The following is a 10098-nucleotide window of genomic DNA, read 5'->3' as shown; positions in this document are numbered from 1 at the left end:
GTGTGAGGGAAGTGGGGAAGGCGAGCGGCTTGAGTGTGGCGCATGCGCACATATTGACCTGGGAGGAGGAGCTCTAGTTTGTGTGTGTTTCTACTACAGTATATGGTATTTCTTGGTTTGGTTACTGTTCTCCGAAAAAGAAAGAAAGAAAAATAAATGCATTTTGCAAAACATTATTGCATATTGGAGGATTTGATGTGTGTGTGTTGAGCATGTGCAAGTTTTTTTGAAGATGCACGGGAGTCCTGTTTGCTATTTTGCTCAGAAAGATTCCAAGCATATATTTATTAAGAAATAACAGGAATTAGGGAATTATAGAGTTGGAAGGGAGCCCGAGAGTCATCTAGTCCAACCCCCTGCAATGCAGGAAATTCAGATGAGCATCCATGACAGCTGGCCATCCAATCTCTGCCTAAAAACCTCCAAGGAAGGAGAGTGACAACCTCCTGAAGGGAGACCATTCCACTGTCTTAACAGCTCTTATTAAAATAGCATTAGCTTCTTCTTTTTTTGCTGCTGCTGCATCACACTGTTGACTTCGGGTATAAAAGTTGCAAAGGAAAATGCAAAGCTTTTTCCAGCTACAGTGCTGCAGCGATACCTAGGGGAGTTTTACCTTTTGTGTGACTTACAGGCATATGCAGCCTTCCAGGGCCTGAAGAACAGCTGGTCATAATTCTGCTTTCTTTTTAGACTGCCTTTCGTCCTGGTGACCAACATTCACTTTCCACGCTGAGCCGCCAGTTCCTGCGTTCTCCAGTAGGCTGCCTCATTTGCTTGTCTTTCTGCTGCCCTACAAAAAGCGACTGGCTCATATGCTAACTCCTGTCCATGCCTTACCTGCAGCTTGATAGACACTCCTCAAATACAGTACAGTGGTACCTCGGGTTACAAACACTTCAGGTTACAGACACTTCAGGTTACAGACTCCGCTAACCCAGAAATAGTACCTCGGGTTAAGAACTTTGCTTCAGGAGGAAAATAGAAATCATGCTCTAGCGGCACGGTGGCAGCAGGAGGCCCCATTAGCTAAAGTGGTACCTCAGGTTAAGAACAGTTTCAGGTTAAGAACGGACCTCCAGAACAAATTAAGTTCTTAACCCGAGGTACCACTGTATGTTGAAAAGGGCTTCTGTGATAAGTAAAATGCAGTGGCAGCTTTACAAGGAATTGACAGGTGACAAGACTTGGTCTCCTGCAGCACACCTGAAATTTCTGCTGCTGCTCAGAAATAAAACAAAAAACTGGACACACTAATGTCAAACAAAGCTGTCAATAAATAAATTAAGAAATAAATGTGATCTTGGTGTCAGAATAATTTTTGCTGTTTAAAGCCACCACCTGTGGTTTTATGTTTGAACAATCTATAGGAAAATGGAAAGATGGAGATCTGGACAATTCAATGACCCAGTGCCAGGGCTGGCCCTTCCTTTGTGTAAAGCATATAGAGTGAAGCATATAGATGTCAAAGAACAGAACTGTGTGTGGCACTGCATCTTGCTAGCCTCTTGCTCTCATATGCAGAGGAAGATGCTGTCCTTTCAAAATACGCAGCAAAAGGGGTTCCCAGTATAAGCAACCAAAAGACAAACTCACAGGAACCAAATAGCATATTATGAGAACAAGCAAAGAGAAACAAAACGTATCAAGGTCGCTAGATAATAAGAAACAAAGTACTACACCATATTCCCCGAGATTATCCAAGCAGTCCACTACAAGCAGGTCACAAAGCAATTCTGCAGTGAATATGGAGCAAGAGGTTCAGGATTAAAACTCGTTTCATGCATCTTCAACCAATGGAGAGTAGGCATGCATTTTGCTAGGCCCCCACCTGCCTCAGATAAAACATCTGTTATGTAAAATGAGTTTTTGTATTGTATTGAGTTGTATTGTATTTGTATTGTATTGAGTTATGTAAAATGAGTTTATTTGATATGTTTGCTTATTCTGCATTGTGTATTCTGTTTCTGTTTATTATGGAGAACCCAGGATCATTAGAGAACTTGCTCTAGCCCATCTGACTTCTGAGATTGCTCACAGCATTGTCCATATATTTTGAGGCTATTTTCACAGTGTTAAGAGCTAAAAGTTCCCTTTTGAAAATATGAAAGCTCATTATTTTCAGGCTGCTGAAGGCTGTGCCCCATCCCAAACTCTGCCCTCAAACAGGTCTAGCCTTAGAATCATAGAATCATAGACTCATAGAATCATAGAGTTGGAAGAGACCACAAGGGCCATCGAGTCCAACCCCCTGCCAAGCAGGAAACACCATCAGAGCACTCCTGACATATGGTTGTCAAGCCTCTGCTTAAAGACCTTCAAAGAAGGAGACTCCACCACACTCCTTGGCAGCAAATTCCACTGTTGAACAGCTCTTACTGTCAGGAAGTTCTTCCTAATGTTTAGGTGGAATCTTCTTTCTTGTAGTTTGCATCCATTGCTCCGTGTCCGCTTCTCTGGAGCAGCAGAAAACAACCTTTCTCCCTCCTCTATGTGACATCCTTTTATATATTTGAACATGGCTATCATATCACCCCTTAACCTCCTCTTCTCCAGGCTAAACATGCCCAGCTCCCTTAGCCGTTCCTCATAAGGCATCGTTTCCAGGCCTTTGACCATTTTGGTTGCCCTCCTCTGGACACGTTCCAGTTTGTCAGTGTCCTTCTTGAATTGTGGTGCCCAGAACTGGACACAGTACTCCAGGTGTGGTCTGACCAGAGCAGAATACAGTGGCACTATTACTTCCCTTGATCTAGATGCTATACTCCTATTGATGCAGCCCAGAATTGCATTGGCTTTTTTAGCTGCCGCATCACACTGTTGGCTCATGTCAAGTTTGTGGTCAACCAAGACTCCTAGATCCTTTTCACATGTACTGCTCTCAAGCCAGGTGTCACCCATCTTGTATTTGTGCCTCTCATTTTTTTTGCCCAAGTGCAATACTTTACATTTCTCCCTGTTAAAATTCATCTTGTTTGTTTTTGCCCAGTTCTCTAATCTGTCAAGGTCGTTTTGAAGTGTGATCCTGTCCTCTGGGGTGTTAGCCACCCCTCCCAGTTTGGTGTCATCTGCAAATTTGATCAGGATGCCCTTGAGTCCATCATCCAAGTCGTTGATAAAGATGTTGAATAAGGTAGGTATACCACCAGCTATAAATACCATCAAAGACTCCATTAGGCTAGCCAGTTTGGTTGCCATACATTATGAATTGCTTAGGGACCACAAATCCCTAAAACGGATGGACTTGGAGCTGAGAGCTCCATTAATCCTTCTACCCTAATAAATGGGGAAATGCTATTAAGCATGTGCTACAAACATTCTGTCTTACACTCCGGTCCTATATATTATCAGAAGTGGGGTCCCATTGAAAAATAGGTCTTCCTCCTCAGTTAATTGGGTATGGGATTCCAGACCTAAACACACATCGTGGGGTGTATGGCTGAGTACACACTCCTGTTTATCCATTGCGCTCCCACTGCTGGTTTGGGAAGCGGGGCTACACACCTTGGCAACCACAATCTGTACCCTCCTACATCCATCCTTTCAGTTCTTATGAAATGCTACATTTGTATGCATTTCCCCCAACAACCAACATTGACCTGAACTTACCTGCATTTCAGGCTGGTAACGCATGCAACAGTCTTTGGTTGGAGATATGTCAGAGTAATGCCCTCAGTTAACATTAATCTGAAATAAGCCCGTTCAGGGACTGCACTCCTGTCTGTCTGTAGAACTCTGGACTAAAACATGGCAGCCAGGGTGCTATGTGACCCTCCAGGTCTCTTTATCTGGCCCCCAGGACCCACCCTGGGCCACAATCCTCCTCTTAAATTACTTATGCCTCTTTCTTGTCTGAATGGAGGATGCTATGTGTGCAGAAACCTCTGTGAGATAGCTTAGGCTGAGGGACTGTGACTGAACTGAGGTCACCCAGCAAGTTTTATGGCTGAGCAGCAGCGTAGCGTGGGTTGTCAGCACCCGGGGCAAGGCAAGTAATTTGCGCCCCCTAACCCGGGGCAAGGCAAGTAATTTGCGCCCCCTAACCCGGGGCAAGGCAAGTAATTTGCGCCCCCTAACCCCTAACCTGCCACCACCGCCAGCTGCTTCTTGCTGCTGCCTGGTCTGGTCTGGTGTGGTTCTCTCCCACGCTCAGCGCTGCGCTGGGCGGCCGCTGCACTGTCCCTCCCCCAGATAGTCCCTCGCTCTCTCTCCGCACCGCACGCCTGGCACCCACCCCCTCCACAGCGGGCAGCGACCCAGCGGCTCGGATCGGATTCGCACAGCCAGCACTGCAGTGAGAGTGAGTGAGCCAGGTAGGGGCAGAGAGCTGCGAGCGCGCCCCCCCCCCAGATGTTGCACCCGGTGCAGCCGGCCCCCCCTGCACCCCCCACGCTATGCCACTGTGGCTGAGCAGGTCTCCCAGGCCCACATCCGACCATCACCAGCTTTTCTCAACCTTGGGTCCCCAGATATTATTGAACAACAACTCCCATCATTCCTGAGCACTGTCCACGCTGGCTAAGAATGATGGGAGTTGTAGCACAACAACATTTGGGCTGAGTAAGGCTGCAATGGCTGTTACACCACACTGGCACATCATGGCAGCAGGAAAGAGCTAAACTCTTTCTCTTTGCTTCATGTTTCCCAAATACCTGTTGGGAACCCTAAACCTGATATTTACTGAAATATACTCAGAGTCGCAAAGTGATTTCATGCTCTTTATTCAGCTCATAGTGGTGAGGAGGAATGAATGAAGGTCCCCCCAAAGTATCTGCTTTATATACATTATTTACACAATGGGCTGCACATGATTGGCTAATTCTGGAATTCTACTGTAAGCCAATCAGGTTGTGGATTCACTTATATCTGGAGCATAATTGGGTGGTTCCTGCCAACCAATCATACTGCTGCATTGTTCTTGGACCAATCAGACTGCTGCATTCTGAATCCTATTGTTCTAGGACCAATCAGACTGCTGCAATTTGGATCCTGTTGTTCTAGGACCAATCAGACTTCTGCAGTTTGGATCCTATTCAACTCAGTACATAACATTTACTCTTGAAAACTGCACATCAGTTGTATTTGCACGCTCTGTAGGGTGAGCAACAGAGAAGTGAAAAGGGGGATTATAGGAAATGGATCAGGATATTTTATTAAAAATGCCTAGGACCCCAATGATCTGATGGACACAAGCAGTTCTAGTTTGCTGAAAGACTTGCAGGATTTTTGGCATTTTCTGACAAACTCTTTCAGCAAAATCTGTTGTTCCGTCTGAGTCAGAGGTTGCATCAGATAGAGCCTTTCAGTAACTGTTAAAGAAACCTTGCTCTGGGTGTTCCAAGCTGCTGCTGATAAGATTATTCAGGGCTACAAAAGACCTTGGGGACTTTGTGTGAAATCTGAAGCTTTGACTGAATTTAAAGATAGTGTGATAGACTGTTAAATTTGCTGTAGAAAAATGGCAAGCAGCCAGCTAAGAGACCACAGTTAAGATGGCCATGTGTACTTAGAGCCAAAGGAAAACACTCTGTTGGTTTAAAGATAAAGAACCACGAGAGCACTGAGAGCAAGTGTGGTGTAGTGGTTAGAGTGCTGGACCCTGGGAGAGGAGGGTTCAAATCCCCAGTCAACCATGAAACTTGATGGGTGACCTTCGGCCTGCCACAGTTCTCATCCTGACCTGCTTTACAGGGTTGTTGTGAGAATAAAACAGAGGCGTTGGGGGAGAGCCATTTGTGCCATCTTGAGGTCACTGGATTTTATATTTAAATAATCAATAATAAAGGCAGACCCTTTTTTTTGTCCCTATTTTCCAGGGACAGTCCCAGATTTACAGAAGTTGTCCCAGTTTCTGACCAGATTCTAGAATGTCCTGCTTTTCCTTAGGACGTCCCTATTTTCATCAGAGAAATGTTGGAGGGTATGGAGTTTTGTAACCCCCGAGCCAAGGGGATAACTAACTATACAACCTTTAGAAGACTTCTGAAGGCAGCCCTGTATAGGGAAGTTTTTTTTAATGTTTGATGTTTTATTTTGTTTTTATATATGTTGGAAGCCACCCAGAGTGGCTAGGGCAACCCAGTCAGATGGGTGGGATGTAATAATAATAATAATAATAATAATAATAGAATAGGATGTCCCTATTTTCATCGGAGAAATGTTGGAGGGTATGTAAAAGTAGATGCCTTACTCTAAAATAACAGTAAGTTGCCCACCAACAGCTAGCACCTAACAGCAGACACTATGGTGAAATATATTTCTATGTATTTCTAATTGGGGAAGGAAATGAAGAACACATAACAATGTTTTTAAAGGGCAACAAATTGGAAGAAAACAGGGACTAATTTAAAAACGACAGTTACCAGAAAATAGGGAACATTCTTGAAAGCTTTACAACCTGTTTAAAAAAACTACATCAACAAATCAGATCGGAAGAATATTCAGAAAAATAGGGTGGGCCTTCAAAGATAGATCTCAAATGTCAAACGCTGTGTATCAACCATTTATAATATCAGTTTTGTCCAAATGCCAGGAAAAAAACCAATCAATCCATTTTATTGCACACAGCCTTTAAATGCAAGATGAAACACCAACATCATACAAGTTGTAACCAGAAACAAATTGAAATATATGGGACACACAGAGAAGAGAAAGCCAACCTGGACTGCACTTAAACTGACACAAGCTTTGCAGCAACCCCCCCCCCAAATAAATCTAGCAACTACCTCCGTTATTGCTTGTGGTATCAGCCAGTAATTCAGCCAAATACCACTCAAAAGTCGTTCCTGGGTATTTTAGTAAGAAGTAAATAACCTGTTTCACTCATCTCTGAAAAAGTTACATACAAAATACAACAGGTATTGGCAGTTTTACTGCTCCATTCATTATGTATGTTTAGGGAAGTTTTTAATGTTTGATTTCTTATTGTGTTTTTATTGTTCTGTTGGGAACCACCCAGAGTGGCTGGGGAAACCCAGCCAGATGGGCGGGGTATAAATTTATTATTATTATTATTATTATTATTATTATTATTATTATTTATTAGAAATACCCCCCAAACCCATCCAGTACAGCTGAAGGAAGGCAATTAGCCAGGAAATCAAGACTCTCAGAAATATAGGCACCTCCAGCCGTCCTTTTTTTGTTAGGCATTCATGATCATTTGTGCTCACTATCACACACCATCTTGCTTTCAGTACTGCTACGAGCAGATCCAGATTATTGAATGGGTATTTGTTTCTCTTGCACCTGGAAACCTGGCACGGGTGGCCTCTGAAGTGAAGACTGGTTCATTAGGGTGAATGAGGCATTGCCCCAGCAACCTCAGTCTGCCTTCAGAGAGCACCCACTTATCTGTCTTCTAAATGACAACCAGCCCAGTGGGTGGCTCTGCCTGTCACTTCCTCTGGCTCCCCCTACTGTTGGCCTCCCTAACTGCTGCCCTGACCATTTTTATGGGTACCAGCCACTCCACATTAGGACCGAGACCTGGACCAACTTAAATCATGGCCCTGCTTCAGGCTCCATTGTTTCTTTCTTTCCTTTCCGAGGAGAGCAGAACTGTGCCGTAAGCCTCTTTAGAACTCTGCCGCTGGTACACTTCACAGGGCAGAGTCATTCATCAATCTAGATATAATTTCCCTCAGATATTTTCATTTGCGTGTTAACGGCCAGATTGTTCCATAGCTCTGACTGATCTTATTTTGTCTAGAAATTCTATTCTCTTTCTCAATGGCTGGCAGACGTCCATGTATGTTAATCCATTATCTCCCCTTCCAGAAGCAAGGTCAAAGATATACAGTATCTGCCAACCAAGCCTGCTGCACTTTGCGCAGATTTGAGAGACTTCTCTGGATGTGGTCCCCATTTAAGTCCAAGGGAGCTGTGCTTACATTCAGTGCCTGAGGGTTCTGTTACTGTGTCCTTTCTGACACTTGTTTATGTTATTGATCTGCCCTGGGGAATATATGGGAAAATGTTCTTCTGGATTTATTCAGAAATTTCCTCTCTCTTCCTCCTCCACATGTGGCATTTTTGCAAATAATTGTTGAAGTGTGCAATGCAGTCAAGCATGACCATACCCTCTCTATTCAGTAGCAATTCCTAGGCTGCATCCGTTGTTTTGAGCTTGAGGCACTTTAAGCATCCATGGCTTCCCCCAAAGGATCTTGGGAATTGTAGTTGTTAAGGATGCTGAGAGTTGTTAGAAGACTTCTCACAGGCTGAGAGACCCCTCACAGGGTGACAAGGCCTAGAGCTCCCTGCAAAGAGGTTTGCCTTGTTAAAACGCTCTGAAAATTGTAGCTCTGTGAGGTGTAAGAGTGCTTTAGAATAATGGTGCGGATGCGACCACATGTCATTTTGTTTCATTTACCATCCTACTTTGCTTTTCAGCTTCACAGAGGTATATGGTTGACCACAGCTGGACCAAAATGTACCCTTGATCTAGCCCAGGGATGTCCAACAGGTAGATCGTGATCTACTGGTAGATCACGGGGTGTCCGTGGTAGATCACTGGACCCTCCCCACCCAAGAAAGCTTAACAACTTAACAACTTTGGCTCCCTTAAAAGCTCGACAACTTTGGTAGATCACTGCCAGTGTTTTTTTAATAGCGGGGGTAGATCTGAATCTCTTGAAAGCTGGACATGCCTACTCTAGCCTATGCAATAAGGACAGCCCTATCATTAAGCAAAGTGAGGCAGCCGCCTCAGGCAGCAAATGTTAAGACAGAAGCGGCAAGGGCAGCTCCCACCCTCCCAAATTGGCAGCCCTACTGTGGCAGTGCTTGCACAGCATTGACCTGAGCTGACTAGCTGTCGTGCCTAGTAGCCTTCTGAAGTGTCACAGACAGTGCCCCTGAGCAAGCAGGCAGAAATAAGCAGGCTTGGCATATGTGCAAAATTTGCTCTGCTCAATGGACACTTCTGCAGGGCAGCATTTGTTTGAGCAGGCCAACAGGATGGGCATTGAAGAGCTGGAGGACAGAACCGTAGACTCAGCTATACAGCTGCAAATAAAACATTTTAAGTCAGGCACCCCCAAACTCGGCCCTCCAGATGTTTTGGGACTACAACGCCCATCATCCCTAGCTAACAGGCCCAGTGGTCAGGGATGGTGGGAATTGTAGTCCAAAAAACATCTGGAGGGCCAAGTTTTGGGATGCCTGTTTAAAGTGTTTTAGGTGCAATATACAATATGACGCTAGATGGCGATGGTGAGCCTTATGGAAAATTCAGTGTATTTTTTAAAACGCTTCTTTAAAAAAAAACTCAGAACGGTTTTTATATGTTTGTGGATTCCACTTGTGTGTGCCACACAACCTGCCCTCAGCTCCCTCAGCTTGCCTCCCAGTCCAGTTGGCTTTTTCAGGCATGATCTTATCCTTTGCACGAAAATATCTCACGCTACCCCTGACTCAAAGGCTGTGCATGCACCATAAACGTAAAACACATGACACCCCCCCAAAAAAATCCTGTAGTTTGTTAAAGATGCTGGAATGAAAACCTCTGTGTGTGCTGCACTTCAGTTCCTAGAATGATTTTGGGGGGAAGCCATGTGCTTTAGACGTATTTTGAACACAACTTAAATAATGAATATTTACAAACCACCGAATTTAAAACACCGCTTTTCATTCTTGTTTCTTTTGGCAATTGTTTTATACGTACATTTGACTGTGGTGTGCAGCAGAACCTTCTGTAGATCTACGAAAATAAATAAAAACTATAGATCAATATTACTGCATGTATCTTCTGAAGGTTTCTTCATGCAGGTAGCTCCCTCAACAACAAGGAGTTGAGGTTTATTGCAGAATGCCCAAACCAGTACAGTGGTACCTCAGCTCACAGACGCTTCAGGTTACAGACTGCTAACCCAGAAATAGTACCTCGGGTTAAGAACTTTGCTTCAGGACGAGAACAGAAATCGTGCTCTGGCGGCGCGGCAGCAGCAGCAGGCCCCATTAGCTAAAGTGGTACCTCAGGTTAAGAACAGTTTCAGGTTAAGAACGGACCTCCAGAATGAATTAAGTTCTTAACCTGAGGTACCAGGTCTTTAACGTCCCTTGAGGGACAGCCAAATTTAAATAACAAATTGACAC

This window comes from Podarcis liolepis (assembly GCF_965112155.1).
Source record: "Podarcis liolepis genome assembly, chromosome: 8".
Lineage (NCBI taxonomy): Eukaryota > Metazoa > Chordata > Lepidosauria > Squamata > Lacertidae > Podarcis > Podarcis liolepis.
Note: the sequence above shows the minus strand (reverse complement) of the source record.